The sequence below is a fragment of the Pteropus medius genome, unplaced genomic scaffold (assembly GCF_902729225.1).
Source record: "Pteropus medius unplaced genomic scaffold, Ma_sr-lr_union100, whole genome shotgun sequence".
Lineage (NCBI taxonomy): Eukaryota > Metazoa > Chordata > Mammalia > Chiroptera > Pteropodidae > Pteropus > Pteropus medius.
The window spans coordinates 9645492-9661971 of record NW_024353517.1 but is presented as its reverse complement, the minus strand read 5'-3'; the positions used below and the strand labels follow the sequence as shown (position 1 = coordinate 9661971).

General features: G+C 44.2%; 1 long non-coding RNA gene across 1 annotated transcript; it reads left to right on the top strand.

The window, feature by feature from the left end:
- The first annotated feature begins 13943 nt into the window (after window positions 1–13943).
- Window positions 13944–16274, top strand: LOC120592845 (uncharacterized). The gene is made up of 2 exons (XR_005650217.1): window positions 13944–14040; window positions 15652–16274. It is a non-coding gene; the product is annotated as an uncharacterized LOC120592845 (long non-coding RNA).
- Window positions 16275–16480: the final 206 nt, after the last annotated feature.

Genomic DNA, 16480 nt, shown 5'->3' with positions numbered 1-16480 from the left:
GGGCTGGCCTTCATCTCTCAGCCTTGACATTTAATCTTGCCACCTTGTCTAGTCGAGTCAACCTCCTAAATACCTCTCAACTCTGCTTCCTTTAACCTCGTTTGGGGCCTCCTTGTCAAATCTAAGATCATGGCCTCCTAGAGTGTTCTCTGCCTTTATGCTCCTTGCTTCCCGTCTACCTTTCACAGGATCACTAGAGGCTGTGTTTCTATGTTGTCTTTGAGTTAAACCAAAAATTAGTTAGTATGTGTTTCTAAATTCCAGAATCAGTATGTGTAATTAACTTCTCAAATTTGAACTCTTCAAACTGAATTCCCAATGGTCCTTCCCTAACCCCTCCTCCAGTCTTCCCCATTGCAATTGAAGACAATTCCATTCATCTAGTTGCACAGGCCAAAGACTCAATAGTCATAGTTGACTTTACCCTACATTCAATCCAATCAACAAATCCTGTTGTCTCTATCTTCAAAAGAGATCCAGAATCCTCACTGCTCACCACCTCTACTTCTATTACCCTGAATCAAATCTCATTGACCTTTCGCTGAGATTATTGCAAGGTCCTCCTTGCTGGTATCCCTTATTGTTATTTTCAAATAGCAGCCATGGTACTCTTGTTAAAACCTGGAAGCCAGATCATATAACTCTTGTGTTCAAAATCTATAATTGGTACCTTGCTCAGAGTAAAAGCAAAATTCATTGGAGTGGTCTAAAAAGTCCTACACTATCTGGTCCTTCAGAAGCTCTCAAAACCCATCTCTACTATTCTTTTTAATGCTTCTTCCACTCCAGCCATACTGGCCATTTCCATGCTCTGGGCATGATCTTATCTCAGAATCTTTGTGCCTGCTGTTCCCTCTGCCTGAGAAGCTCTTGTCCCAGAAACAGGGCTTGGTCTGCAACGGCCAAGCCTTGTTTCTTTTAGGTTCCCTATCACAGGCCTTTCCTGACTACTCAACAGTAATATCATTTTCTTTGACCCTTCCTATCCTCTTTTCTTGCTTATTTTTTTTTTTTTAACACAACACATATTACTGTTTGGAGATAAAGTGAACTATAAACCTATGAACTATAGATTTATCTAATAATTTGTTATGATTTATAGTCTATATTACCAAATGAAATATAAGCTCCATGAAGATTGAATTTGCTTATCTTAATAAATTGAAGATACTGCTGAATCCCCAGTGCCTGGCATATAATAACGCTCAATAAATATTTATTAAATTAGTGAATAAATGAATATGCTTCTCTAGCCTCATCTTCCAGAGATCCCTCCCACTGAACATTAGCTGTTAAATAATAATGACGATAATTACGATGATAATGATAATAAGTGTTCCTTGAAAAAAATTTCAGCATATAAAAAAGATTATAAAAAAACAGAGAACTGTTGTCAGAGTATATATGTACGACATGTTGGTTAATACAAGCAAACACAAAAGGAATACAGCCAATGCATGTGTAAAATACATCAGTACAGAGTAAAGAAAGAGTTCGTCAGATTCCAAGTTCTGTGGATATAAAACAATGGCTCCCTGGTCTCAACAGCATCCCAATGGTAATGTCACAGAAAAGAAAACAGATGTTGAGTTTATTGTTCAAAATTTTGTGGTGCTATGGGTGGAGCTGTGTTTAGACATCCCCTCAAGGTCCTACCTATTAAATGTTTTGATTATTTGGCAAGAATGAAAAGCATTCCTGAAAACTGCACAAGTGCCTATTTGAACTCCCCATTAGGAGAGGGATGGCTCAGGCACAAATGGATCTCTCAAGCCCAAGATGTTTCCGGGGAAAGGAAATAGCTAAGTCTCTTCAGTGCTGTTGACTCTCTCTGTGTTTGAGATTGCCAGATGCTCCAGGACACAGGTGCATGGGATGATCCCATTTCCCAGGGCCTTGTCCTGTTTCAAGCTGTGTTGGGACATCTCATGAAATCAAGATGTGAGTTTCTTCCTGATTATAACTTCCTTAATGTCCCTCATAAAAATGGGTTTTCTATCTGTAGATGACCTACATTCAGTCCCTCTACTCTACTCCCTGTGTTCCACAGAAAGCTCCTATAAATCAGGGAATTGATACCATTAGAGACAGGCAAGCCAAGCTCTCAAATACTCCTAGCTGTCTTTTTAGAACTTTCTCTGTCCTCAGCATTTCCCTCTTTCTTGCCCTCAGCCTCTAATCTAGTGGTTGTCAAACTTGAGCATGCCTCAAAACCTCCTGGAGGATTTCCTAAAGCACAGCTCCCAGAAACCCATTTTCATAGTTTCTAACTCAGTAGATCTGGCATGAGGCTTTATATTTTTATCAAATTCCCAAGTGATGCTGATGCTGCTGGTCCTGGGACCACAGTTTGAGACCTCACTCACCATTACTTAGTCTGAACTCTCTTTTATCCATCTCCTCTCCAATATGTCACTGGCTTAGTTTGGGCCCTCACAGATTTCAGAACTTGGAGAGATTTTAAATATACGAATAATAATATGTCAAAGAAGTGATGTAACAAACTCAAGGTCATACCACTAGAAAGTGGTGGAATCAGGATCCAACCTCAGGTCCTTTAGAGCCCACGCAGCACTTGATTCAACTGCAAACTTGGGTAGGAGGTCCTGATGCCCAGGGAAGAACAGGCCTTGCCCAATGAAGAGTCACTGAGCAATTGAGCGGAGGCTCAGGGACTAGGACATAGTTCCCTTGACTCCTAACGCTTCTCTTATTTCTCCTTTCATTCAGCAATTCCAATGAGCACATACTATGGGCCAAATAAGAGATTCTCTCTTCATTCTGTCAAACACGTTTGAGTGTCACTATGAAATAGGCACTGCCCCAATCGCTAGGGACACAGCAGCAATTTGTCTTGTCATTTAATAGTCATTTGTCCTATCCTCATGACAATCTAATGGAGAATTTGGATATTAATAAAACAACTGCACACAAAAATAAAGTTAAAATGTCTTCAGGGCTTTAAAGAATGGGTTCGTGGTATTCTGAGCATCTGTCAATAGGGACTTTATTGCAGACAAAGACATGGCCAAGTTTTTCCTGAGAAAGTGACAAGTAGGTGACATCTAAAGAATGAATAAGCATTAACCAGGCGAAGAAGGAGGAAAGGGTATTTGGTGGAGAGAGAGCTTGTATAAAGGCCCTGGGGTAGGAGGGACCCTGGTGATTACACGGGAATAAAAGAAAAACACTATGGCCAGAGCAAGAAGAATCAGGGGCCAAAGAGGCAGAGAGGCACCAGTTCTTGCAGGGCCCAAAAGGACACATTAAAAGATTTTAACTTTTAAGAACAATAGGAATCCATCACGGGGCTTTAGGCAGAGAGAGTTGGCATAATCAGATTTGCTATTCTGAAAGATCTAGGTGGTAGCGGGTGAGGCAAAGTGAATACAAGTTCTATGTAAATATTAAGCATATTTAGTTGGAATCAGAGCATGTCAACTCCATTGGAGGAAAGCAGGGCCAGGATGGAATCTCAAATCTGTGGAAGCTAGAGAGATCAAAAAGCTGGAAGGGATCCAAACAGAATATTTTATTAAATTATGAAAGCCCTCAAACAGAAAAACAAATTGCATGTTGCAAATGTAAGCATTAGAAGTCACCAAGTGAGGCATCTCTCGCCTTTCCAAATGGAAATATATGGCCACTTGGCCTTTGTAAACCTAAATTCATCTTACCTAGAATTTTCCCAGAATTCTGTGCCCTGATGAAAAGTTACCATGTGTTCTGCTGTTTACTGATAACCTTGGGGAACACATTTCAACAAAACACCCTTCTTCAACAGCTCACAAGTTTGAGTCCCTGTGCATAATTCCCTCTGTTTGGAAAACATAGATTTATCCAGGTGATCTTTTTTTCAGATAGGATATATTTCTTACATATCCCACTGTCTTATTTATGGACAAGAAATATCCTCAGTGACCCTTGGCCATGGAGTCTCGCCATCTCGTGGATGAGATGCCAGTCTGATATATCATCTGTGTTTTGCTTCAGTCTGAATTCTGGGAAGTGTTGTTTCCCTTCCCGAACATTTGCTTTGAAGATAAAGAGAGAACGTTCATCTCTCCCAAGAACCTCCCAGGGTGTTCCTGCCTGTCAGTCTTCCCCTTGCCTAGGGAAATTCCATCGGACAAACATCAGCTGGACTAACCACTCGCCAGGTGACTGGCCCCTCTGATGAGGAGCCCAAGGAAAAGCCCTTTGTAAAATACAATCCTTTTTCCCTTTGATACCCAGGTAGTGGTTTTAGGGAGATCATTTGTTTTTAGTAATACCCACTCACTGATTTAAGATTTCAACACCACGCTTAAGAACAATGAGGTGCAAATAAAGAGCCCAGTGGCCTGGCATCTGAGTACCAAGCTTAGCTTTGCCACTGAGCAACTCTGTAACCTTGGACGAGTTTCTTTGCTTCACTGGTCTCTGGGTCCTCAACTGGAAAATGGAAGGGTGGAGTCAAAGTCAAGATTAACAACATTTTCAATGAGATTTTCGATCTTTTAAATTATATCCTTACTGCTCTAGTTCCCCATTTTAAAAATATTTTTGACTTCTAAACACACTGGACCTATTAAGCATTTTTTATTTTATTTCTCCTTTTTACTCATCAAAGCACACGCCATTGACTCTGATCAACGTAGCTGGTTGATATTACTCTAGCCAAAAAAAAAACCTTATTGCGAGGACACGTGGTTTCTTATAGGATGTTTAAAATTTTGAAAATAGGTTGAAAATCTCTACTTTAATATTCATAGACCCCTAAAAGTCCTAAAGATCCCAGATGGATAAACAACTGGAGTTAAGCATCTTTAGAGAAGCCTCCTGTTTAGAGAGGCCACTGTTTTGAAGCTTAGGCCTGAGAGGCTATAACCTCAAAGTCTCTAGATGAGGAAAAATAGTGTTTCGGAGCTGGTTTAATTAGCCCAAGTGCAAGCTGTGAAGTCTTAAGCCTCTGTCTCTCTTCTCTTTTGAAGGAGAATCATCATGTGTCTCTGAACAACATCTGCCCATGCTTCCCCTACGTTTAATCTTGCCAGTGACTGTATTCACGGAATAGCTTCGATCTTTCCATCAACTACATCAAAGTGATAAATACTAGGCAATTGGTTTATTTTTTTTGTTGGTTTCATACACCAACTTCCCTAATACTTATGATTATTGCAGACATAAAAGTCAGATCATTTTAATTCATTGTCTATCCCCACTTTGTTTTTTTAATACAATGATTGAGTACCTATTAGTTTCTAGGCACATAGCAGGCATATACCACATGCTTGCTGAATGAACCAACACATGTATAAGTAAACTCTGTGAAACATTTCCACATATTCCATGTCATTTAACTCTCTCAACAAGCCAGTAAGATAAGGAGCATTCTTCTTATTTTACAACTGAGGAAACTAAGTCTCAGGTACTGTGACTTGTTCGGGGTGATAAAGCTAGTAAATGGTGAGGCAGAACTTGGACCCAGTTCTCTGGCTTACACAGCCCTGGGCTGGTGCCCTACAGGGCAATCCTATGTGAATTCCTACTGTTCTGTTCTCTAGCATTTCTTTAGATGAGTTGACCCTCTGTCTCCTCTCTCTCCATCACTAGCCCCACCAGTTTATTAGTTCAGTCTTTAGCTGTCTTCTATTTGCCCTGTCTTGCTGCTCCCACACATCATTCTGCTACTTTTTATCTGAGACTATGAATACTTGTCCTCCCAGTATTTTGATCCTGAGCAGTTCTCCCCGCAAAATCTACAGCACGTTCTCTGCAATGTTTTGGTGGGAACACACGGCATCCTAGCTTTTGTGATCTCCAGTCCATCCCCTCCCTGTGCAGACAAGCCCTCAGGCTTGAAGAGAGGATGCCTCTCATTCACCATCATCCAGGTGTGCAGCAATCCTCCTTACTGTGAGGGCCTCAACCATCTCCCTTTCGGGACCTTACTCAGCTCCCTCTGGTCCTCTCCTCACCTCCATCCTAACACTTCCTTTCTTTTGCCAAGGGTCCTCCCCACCCCAGATGGAAAAAGCCCTCATCCAAAGTCAACTTTATCCCATTAGTTAAGTGGAAGGATTTACCTGGCAGCCCTGGCAGCTCTAACATGTATAGCTCTGGGGAACACCCTTTCTTCTCTCCATCCCATTCTCAAAGCTGGCCCATCCTTTGGTGAGCCCTCCCTCAGCCTGGGGGCCAGAGCATTCCCTCTCTTTCTCAAATGACCCATGGAATCACAGTTTCTCAGAGTTCCTGAACCAAGTGGTCCAAGACAGCCATTCTTAGCCTCTTGGCTCTAGCTCAATGTCTCTCAATATTGGGACCACAAAACCCCAGAGAAACACATAGTGTTGAGATTAATGAGCATCTGCCGCCTCAGGCTCACCTGTGGTTCTCTATCCTTAGAAATTTGACACAGAGGTATACATCCCTTCATCACTACACCTGAATGACTCTTGTCAGTTTTGGAACCACGAATGACATTACCCCCATCACCACCTTTTAAACTGAGAAGGTTCTTTTAGAATTAGTTCAGCGTTACTCCCAAAATTGATGTCCATTTTACAAACGAAGAAACCGAAGCATCAAAACCCTTGGGGATAAAAGGTTATGACAGAAAACATGAAGAACAGTAAAAGACTGATGGTAGAGGTGTTTGAAGTATTTCTTCTGTTCTCGTAGGATAGACTGGCAAAGAACCCACTAGGACAATGACCTCTCAGAATTAATTCTATTATAGATGACAAGGGTGTAGCCTTCCTGCCTCTATTGGTACAACAATTCAATTGTTCAAAAATGTGTTGATGAGAGCACTATGGCATCACCACTTTATTAATACATAATTACTAATTAGATTGACCTAATACACAATACATAATACATGGGTTGGCAACTAACCACAAAGCGCAGGACATATTTTTAATAGAGTTATATCTAATAAAAATCATAGTAATCATGAACAAATTTAAGTTTTTTTTTTTTAATTATTGTTTTACACCTATTTTTCTGGGATATTCATGCAAATATCCAAACCTCGAAGGGAGGAGCTGAGAGAGGTGTTGCAGTGGTGTGAAAACCATCCTAAGCTGGGAAACAGAAGTTCTAGCCCAAGTTATGCAACCAGCTGGTATGTGGACTTGTCATAAGAATGTCCCTTCTATTCCCTTCTATCCTATAAATCACAGACCAGGTGCTCCTCCTATGTGACCTTCGGATTAAAGGTGTGCAGTTTTCCCACTTGTCTTTGCCGTGCCTTCAGCCATTTCTCACCAACTTCTAACAAAAGGTCCTCTGGTCTACCCGAACACTGGTCAATTGAACGGTAGCACACTGTCAGTCAAAGCAAGGTTTCCTGGCAACAATTGTGGAATGGGAGCCCTGAGAAACAGAGAGAGCTGCCACTAACTAACGATTTGGAGGCTGCCTTTGCGTTGGGGTACTGTAGCCCCTGGCTTTCATAGGCAAGTAAGTCAGAGTCGGTGGTCCTGGGTCGATGTTCCTCGCTCTGCCATTTTGTCTTTTAGAGGCTCAGCTTTCCTGCAGATAAACCAAAGTAACACCTTTAAGCCAGGGACCTGCAACTGCGTATTAGCTGAGCTGGCCACCAACACTCCTAGAACCCAGCGGTGAGCCGCCATCCGCAGGGAGTGAGAGAAAAACAAGAGTGAGTGTCCCCCCACCCAACGCCCAGTGCAAACACAGTGCTCATCCCTCAGAGACAAGTCGTTAGATGTCGCAAGATGGCCTGTAAATTCCTAACTTCTCTCTTTGGGAGGTAGGAAGGAAAGCGATTGCTACTGAATATTTCTCTGTTTTTCTGTCTGTGAGTGAGTGCGCATGGAGAGAAAAATAGTATGTGTGTAAGTACCCCCTCCCACTCTGTGACTTACACAACTGGGTATTTACACACCAGATGATCCCTGCAGGAAAAGGCGAGTTCCCAGCTGCTGTGGAATTTTAAGAGATCTCCCTGGAATGCCCTTATGGGATGTCTGGTTCTAATTGCCTCCATCAGCCAGAGCTGGCGAGCTGGCAGGAGCAATGAGAGGTGAAATTGAACAGATTCCAGTTCACATCAGACCCCCAGCCCTGCCAGAGTCCCCCAAGGGCCGGAAAAGAAAACAAATGCGGCGATGGTGGAGGGTGTGGTGGAAAGAACACTAGGCTGGAAATTAGAAGGCCCAGATTCTCGTTCCTGCGCTGCTGCTAACACCCTGTGTGGATCTGGACCCAGCACTTTCCTGCTTGGGCCTCCAGTTTCCTCATTTGCTAAATGAGTGGTGAGGACTGGCTGATCTCCAAGGTCTCTTCCCAGTCTCAGATTCGGGGACAGAAATGTCAAGCTCTCAATGCAGGGATTCAGGGGGCATTTTCTTCTGAACTTTAAAACCAGATGCTCTGCAATTTTAGATCTTTAAGAAGAATTGGGAAACGGAAAGGACGTCATCCCCACCCATTATTACCCACCCCCGGCCCCCAGCCCCAGCCCCATTTCTTCCTCTCTCCTCAGGGATGGCTAGAGAGCTGAGCACTGACCCTGGCCAGAAAGAACGCAGAGATCCCGTAGTTCCTTGGTGCCCCCTATAGGCCCAAAAGGCAGTCACGCTGAAACGGGTGTTGCCCAGGGAGCCACCTGCACCCTGGCAACCCAAGGCTTCTTCTACTGAAAAGCCTCAGGTTTTAGAAGCAGACATTTCAAATTGGTCCCAAATTTGTGGGGGAATTTCTCTTTTTTTAGCCTGCTGTTTTCAGGCTCAGATTAAAGCCATTGAACTAATAGCCACAGCAGGCTGGGCTATCCCTCAGAGTGCCAACGGTATGTTCACGGTATAGCATGAGTCGTCAGATATCAAATACCGAAGGTTTCTAGTTCAATGCCCTGCTCTTCCCTCCATCACCTGCTGGCCCCTTTGCCTCACTAACTGCATAGCTCATGCTTGCACATCTGCAGTGATGAGGAGTCACTACTTTGTGAGTCAGCCTGAATTAGTTAGGAATTTTGTTTGGCCAGTAGTAACAGGATGCAAATCACAGTGACTTTATCAAATTGTAAGTTTATTTGCTCATCCAAAAGGCATCTACAGATAAGCTGCAGCCCCCAATCATGGGGAACTAGAGCTCCTTCTAGATTTTTCTTCTGCCATTTCTGCAACACACTTTCCTTATGGGCCTCATGGGCCAAGATCATCACTTAAGTTCTAGGTGTCACCTTTGCAGTACAGGGAGGAAAAAGGGGACGGGCAAGGGTCAGCATGGTCCCCTCCCATTAAGTCATCCCCCTCGAAAGCTCATCTGAGGACTTTTGCTTGCATCTCATTGGCCATTCCAGCTGAAGGGATGTTTGGGAATATAGTCTTGCCATCAGTTCAAATAAAATTGAGCCCTGCTACTAAGGAAGAAGTGGGTAATGTATATTGGGTCAACATCAACTAGACTGCCACACAGCCCATGGTATTGGGAAAACCATGAATGTGTGTGTATGTGTGTAGCTCTGTGTTTGTCTCTCATGGACACTAGTGTCCCTCTGTCTGCAGAGAAGACAAGGAAAGGAATTCTGTGCTGGCCCATCTTAGCGTACTCACCTGATCCAAGAGAACCCTTCATCTCCCCACACAGGATTGGACTTCTGCCGAGTTGGTGGAGAGAGATGGTATCTGACAGATCACTCTCTCCCAGAGATGATGCCAGGCAAGTAAAACCTCCAGCTTCCTCTTAGCCAGGCCTCTCTGGCACTTTCCCTAGAGAAAACTATGCCCACTCACCTATGAGGAACTGAGCCCAACTCCAGACACACCCCCAACAAAGCTCAGTGCCAGTTCTGAGACCAGCAAATACTTCCTTCTTGGCATGTTTCAGTGGCTAATTAGTGCCCCCTCCCAACCCTTTGCAGGGGGACCCCAGCCCACATTTCAACATACCTTCTAGCCCAAGGAGAGAGTTCATTGCTTTCTTTATATATTTGTTCGCTGCAAGCCCAACCAAACTGCCCATCAGCTCAAAGAGCAAACCTTTACATGTTTAAATTTAATATTTAAAGTGGTAAACAAGGAATATGGAGCAAATGAGATGGACTTGGCCCTGCGACCAAATTCCAAATGAGCTTCTTTCTGGTTTTCTGGTCTCAAATGCCCTGAGTCCTTCCGGCTGGGACAAGAGGCTCACCCCTCACAGGTCTCCAAGCGCTGCACCATTTGGTAGATGTGATTTTTTCCCTTCTCGGGAAACCCACAGGCCTTTCCTCATATTTTAGCCCTCCTCCCTGGACTGTTACAAACCCACTTTCTTGTAAAGGAAACTGAGGCACGGAAAAGTGGTCGCTTACACTGGACCAAGATGTGTAGGTGGAGGAGGGCCCAAGTGAAGGGAGGGGCAGCAAAGCAGTCTCTACTTTTTTTATTTCCCTAGGGTACGATTTCAGTCCTTTACTATGTGTCTCAGTCGGTATTTCTTTTTTATTGCAATGGTCAAATACGTGATTCCATAACTGCACCAATTGTTTCTTCCACTCAACTGCATTCTCTTTATAGAGCAGTATTTGAAGCAGGCTTCCACATTTGCCACTCTCATTAGACGTGGCCTAAAAATACCTCTTCCTCCATCCTGGCACTTTCATCCATTCAGGTCTCTCATGAGACCGAATGTGTTTGAAGAGAGAGGCCCTTAACCATGCGATTAAAGTAGGATTTCCCTTTAAGATGGAGTTTCCAGGAATGAACCGCGTTTAAAAGCATGGACCACCTCTTTGGGAATGTGAGGGAGAGAAATAATCAGCTTCAATTTGTTAAGAACCATTTATCATGAATGCTCTAAAACTACGTCTGTTTTAGATCTTTTCTCCGGTATAACTAAGTTATTGCACATATATCATGGAAGATTCCTGGACTCCCGAGCTCTGCAGACAGCCCCCAGGGGCCAGCTTTTACATTTCTTATAATATACTTACTTAAGAAAAGACAGAGTGTCGTTCTTAGCACTTTGCTAGTTGGTATTTTTTTAAATATATTTTTTCGTGCCGTTCAATGTTAGGTACTTAATACCTTGGAGCGCTTAAAATCCTAATAGCAGCTTGAATTATCACTGCTTTGCACCCAGGGAAGCTAAAAGAAAGGTTTTTTAAAAAATGGTTAGGTGCATGCTCTGTCTTCAGTTCAAGATGGAAGCAGGAAGTCAAGTCCCATGACTGCATGATATTGACAGCATGATTCTGTTCTAGCGTGCCTATGTATACTGCAATTATTATCAAGCAAGCTCAGCCAGGTTTTTTCTTTCTCAGAAGCTTAACTCTAGTGCTTCCAAAGAACAAAATCAGAATAGCTGAAACAGAGCAGTTACTTTGTTTGAATAAATCATTTCAATACCCGGATGATTATTTTCCGTATAAAATAGGGGTCATATCTCCCAAACATCAGTGTAAAGTTTCTTGATTTCCTGGGAAATGTAAACAAGAAAATATCTGCAATTATCTCTTCATATTTATGTGAGGATTATTGTTTAATAAGCATTCACTAAGAGTTTCATCTGCACTGCATTTTGGGTACACAGGATAGGATTTAGGTTTGGATCATAGCTGTTACAAAGCAGAAAGGGGTGAATTTAAACTACATATGTATGTCCATAAACTTGAACATATGTATGCTCAGCAAAAAGGAAGAAGAAAAGGTGTGAAACAGTGAATATAATATACTTATATTTGTATTTGAAAAAAGGAAATTAGAAAATGTATATGAACACACATATTTGCTTGTATTTTATGTGTAATAAATATATCTGGTAACGTTGGTTACTAGGCGGGGTCATGGGTGCTGGGAGTAAGGGGCAGGATGGAGAATTTTCACTTTACACCTTTTGTTCCTCTTAAATTTTAAACCATGAAGATGTACCCTCGATTTACAAAAGAATAAACAAAATTTAATTAAAAACATAATGTGATCTATTCCAAGTGACAGTTTTGTGGTTCGAGACCTGGGAGTAGGGAGCAGGAAGAAGAGGCACTGTTTCAGCCAGCCTGGCTGATGGGCTTTGATGTCCGCTGACCTCAGTCTAGGCTCCTCTTGTTACTCAGAGCCCTCCCAGGGTCAAGGCCAATGTGCATCCAGGCATCAAGGCTCATGTTATTTCTTCAAGCAAAAGATGAAGTACATCTTTTGCCAGCTAGTATGTAACACTTTTCAAGAAAAGCAGCAAGCACGCTTATGTCCCTGTCTGGGAGCCTTGCTGTAGAGAAATGCAAACCACAGAGGGTCTGGCCAGGATGCGCTGAGACCCAGAGTGGAAGATATCAGCGCGTTTCCAGCAATTTTGAAGGGAAGCTGTTTGCAGACAGGCTAGATGAGAGCCCAAGTGCGTCTCAGACAAGCTACAGACCTCTCTGAGCTGCCTTTTCTCATCTGCAACAAAGGCATAATAACACCCATAACGATAATAGCCCAGGGTTCTCTTGTTCACACACCACGTATGCAAAATGGCTAGCACTTAGCGGACACTCAGCCCAGGCTCCTGAGCCCCATCTCTCCCATATATATTTCCTTCCAAGCAAGTAAATTTGACCTGGGTCAATCCACTGGGTGAAAGCTGCAGGAAAGTGAACTTGGGCTCCTGTTAGGGGACACTTTCCTATAGACAGAACTATTCAAGGATAGGGCAAATCTCTCTGAATGGGCATCATTGAGATAAATGTTTTTTTATGGGAAAAAACTGAAGGCTCTGCCTTTGCTGTCTCTAAGTTGACCGCAAAGGAGACGGGTTTGGAGCACCCTGGGCCCATCCTCTCCGAGCTGCTCTCTGTTCCTGTCCCTCTTTCAGCCAGGCCGCTCCCAGAAAGGTGCAATTAAAGAGGCATTTCCAGACCTCTCTGTGGCTGGCACCACCACATTTTTTGCATTCTCTGCTTCCACAGCTCCTGCTCCTGGAGCTGTAAGGCCAGGGTGTGTGTGTGTGTGTGTGTGTGTGTGTGTGTGTGTGTGTGTGTCTTGTATGTAACACAGGTATGTAAGTGTCTTATCTACCTAAGGAGAAAAGGACATGAGTCCTGTGACCCAGCCTAAGGCCTAAGAGGGATTTTCTCCTTTACCCGGAACTTTTCTGCAGGTTCTAGTGATGACCAAGAGAGAAGCCAATGTCTTCTTAGAGAAAATGTCCTTAATTGCATTTTGACTCTCCAGGACTTCTGAACAGGCACTTCTTTGGGCCCAGGGGAATTCTGGGGTACATAAGGTCCGACCCCCGCCCAGGGGGCAACCACAGTTGAATAGGGGGGTGACACGCACTTATGCAAGTAACTCCGAAATTGGGTGAGCTGTGATAGATGACGCCAGGAGCAAAGTGCCATGGAGGCCTAACGAGGCAGCTGGTAATTAATACTGACACAAGGCATAAAGGTCAGCGGTGACTTCACACAGTAGGAGAGGTTGAAACTGGGGTTCAGAGATGAGTCAGAGTTTGGGAGTGGAAGGAATGGACGTGATTTCAAAGCTCTTGTTGGCTTCATTTTTTGTCTGTGAATCCTTTTGTTCTCCTGGGTTTTCACACCAGTGAAAGCATTTCCATTTCCAGGGTGTGACCGGCCCTTGTTTCAGACACCTCTTTGGGTGGGACCTTGCAGGAAGGACTCCTCTGGCGGCCAGCGCTGGAGCTGTCCTGGCCCTGGCCAGATTCACCCCCCACCCCCACCCCTGGGGGGACTGCTCCCCCTTCCCTTTTCCTCTCTCCCTTCCAGTGCCCCATTTGGGGAATCTTATCCAAGTTCCAAGTAGTAAATTTAAGTCCTTGGCAGCCCTCCCACAGATGACTCCCAAATTATCCCATTCCAAGGGTGGGGGTGGGGGAGGCCAGGAGTTCAGGCCTGAGGATTCCACCTGGTCGTCTGAGAGCTCCGAGCGCCATCTGCTGGCAGAAACTAGTAGCCAGCTTGCAGTGGGAGCCGGGGCAGGGCAGGGAGAGCGGGTGGGGTGCAGGATTTTACCAGCGATAGGGGCAAGCCTGGTCTGGGATCTCTGACAGTGCAGGGAAGTCACCGTTAACTGACATCTGACATCGGACAGAAGTAGGGGAGTAAGAGTGAGTATATGTGGGTGGGTGTGTGCGTGCCTGAGTCTATGTTGTATGTAAATTCATACATGGCGACCAGCTGCAAGCTGGGCTGTAGGTAATTTGGAGAGTGTGTTGGGATGGTGTGCATGCTTCTGTTATTGTTCCTTAGAGTGAGTATATGGGACTATCTCCAGAGTAAAAAGACAATAAATAAGAAGGTAATCAGGCCCACATGTATCCCTCAGAGGGAAGTTTCCAGATGTCCTCTCATTAACCTTCAGCCCCAGTATGGGTGATGTTGAGACTCAATTTTCATCTGGGGAGAGTGACTCCCACAGTGTGATCAGGGCCCAGAGTGAGAACACTGGTTTTACTACAAACGTCAAATGACCCATGGATAAAGACTTGAGAGGTCATTTAGTTCATCCTCATCATTTTGCAGAGAAAGAGCTATGAATTCAATGAGGGAAGAGCAAAAGAGGGAGTCTAGCAGATTGCCTTTAAAGTCCTTCCCGACCGCGGTTCTGATGGACAAACTTCCAAGCACAGCCAAGCCCCGTTATTTATGCCAGGAAGATCCTCGGCAGCCGCTCCCCTGCCCTGCCCCACCTCTGCCTCACCTCTTCTCTGTTTACTCTCCACAAGGAATTTCCTGACCCGTAAATCTTGAGAGATTTATTATTTCCTGAGGCATCCCTTCCTTGGAAAATGTGGCATTCCAGTTCCAGACTCAGAAGTACGCTGGGGTCACGGCTCTCAAAGTGGGGCAGGATTTCTCCTGATGGTGGTGGGGAGGACGCCAGCCTCCTATTACCACCCACGGGCTACCAAGGAAGGACACTACTTACCATTCCTGGCTCCCAACTAATGCTCTTGAAACAACCAGCTCAGAGGTTTCTCTCTACAAGTCGTAAGAGCTTCCAGAAGTCCTAGGAGAACTGAAGGGCTTGGTTTCTCTCCTCATACCACTTGGAAGAAGGAAGGGGGCCAGGATCTTCTGTTTTTCTCTCTGAAACCACTGCCTTTGATTGTCTTTTTTCCTCCACTGTGAGGAAAACCTTCCTAAAACACAGCTCAGCTCACAATCTTGTAGGTGATGCCTCCTTTTGTTTGTAGGATACGTCTAAACACATTTAGAGGATCTCCAAGCCCCTCAAGACGTGACCCCCACATCCCTCCAACACTGGCTCTCTTGCTGTGTTTTCACACTGGTGCTGAGCTCCGGCCACATCTGTCCCTTCTCTCTTTCAACTCCGCCATAGTGTTCTGCATCTAGACTGTCCTTACTGCCTCCTCACCCCCGGCTTTCCTCCACCTCCAATTGTTGACATCTTTTCTGTGTTCCAAAGACTTATCTCAACAGTCACCTTCTTCTCCTGGAAGACGTCCAGGATTCTCCTCTCTCCAAACGAAACAGAAGCTCCTTTGAGTTTCCCAGGATATATTAGGTCCGTGCCTCTTCAGGCTCTTTCGGGCTGTGTTATTTAAAAGCTCCTTGCTCGTATCGATTATTCCCCCTCTTAGATTCTGAGCACCTTGAGGGCAGGAGCAGCATCCCCAGCTGTGAGTGTGTTCCCGGAGAACTTGTAAGCAGTATTCAGATAATCCACTATTTTGAGTTTTCCAATCTTTCCTTAGGATGAATTAACCCAGAAAAGCAACATACTTCAAAGAAAACAAACTTTTCTTCTCAGAAGACAGCATGGCCTGAAGCCACGGCATGTAAGAAGTAGCGGTGCCGTGGATGCTCCAGCTCCTCACGTGCCCACTCAAGACTCAGGAGCAGCAGGGAGGCCTCGTTCCAGAGCTGAGGACCTCCACTGAGAAGAGAGTAACTCGAGCCCTCAGAATTCTTACCTAGAGAGCTCCAGAAGGAAATCCCGACCTGTTGCATCTCCTATAGGGCATAGAAAGAGAAGGTGTCTCTATAGCATTGGTCAAGAGATGGGGGTTGGGAGACAGATTCTAGTCCTGGCTTTACTGTAACCAGGTCTCAGGCTTGAAGCCAAGTTCCTTTCCTGCCATCTGCATAATGTGAGGGCTGGCCTGGATCATCTTTAAGCCTCTGCAAGACTGACACTCTGGAATCCTAAGGGTACGCACCAGGCGAGTGCTCTTTATTTGAAGATCTTCATACATTTTGTCTCTACAGTTTTGAAACGAAGTCATCCAGAGTTGTGTAGACATCAAACAGTTTTGGTCATCCAAAGTCTTCACCAAGAACCTCTAGCTAATAAATCATTTATTCCCTGACCCTTTAAGATTATTGATAATTGTTATTTTCTGAGTGAAAGCTGAGATGTGAAAATAATACACGTATTCAGAGCCGAGATTTTATTTCCTTTAATTTCTATTTTTTCTGGTTCTAAGAATGATACATATTCATTGTAAGTACTGAAAATATTGAAAAGTGTAAATAAGAAAACAAAAATCACCTAGTATCCTAGCCCCTAAAGACCTCTATGAA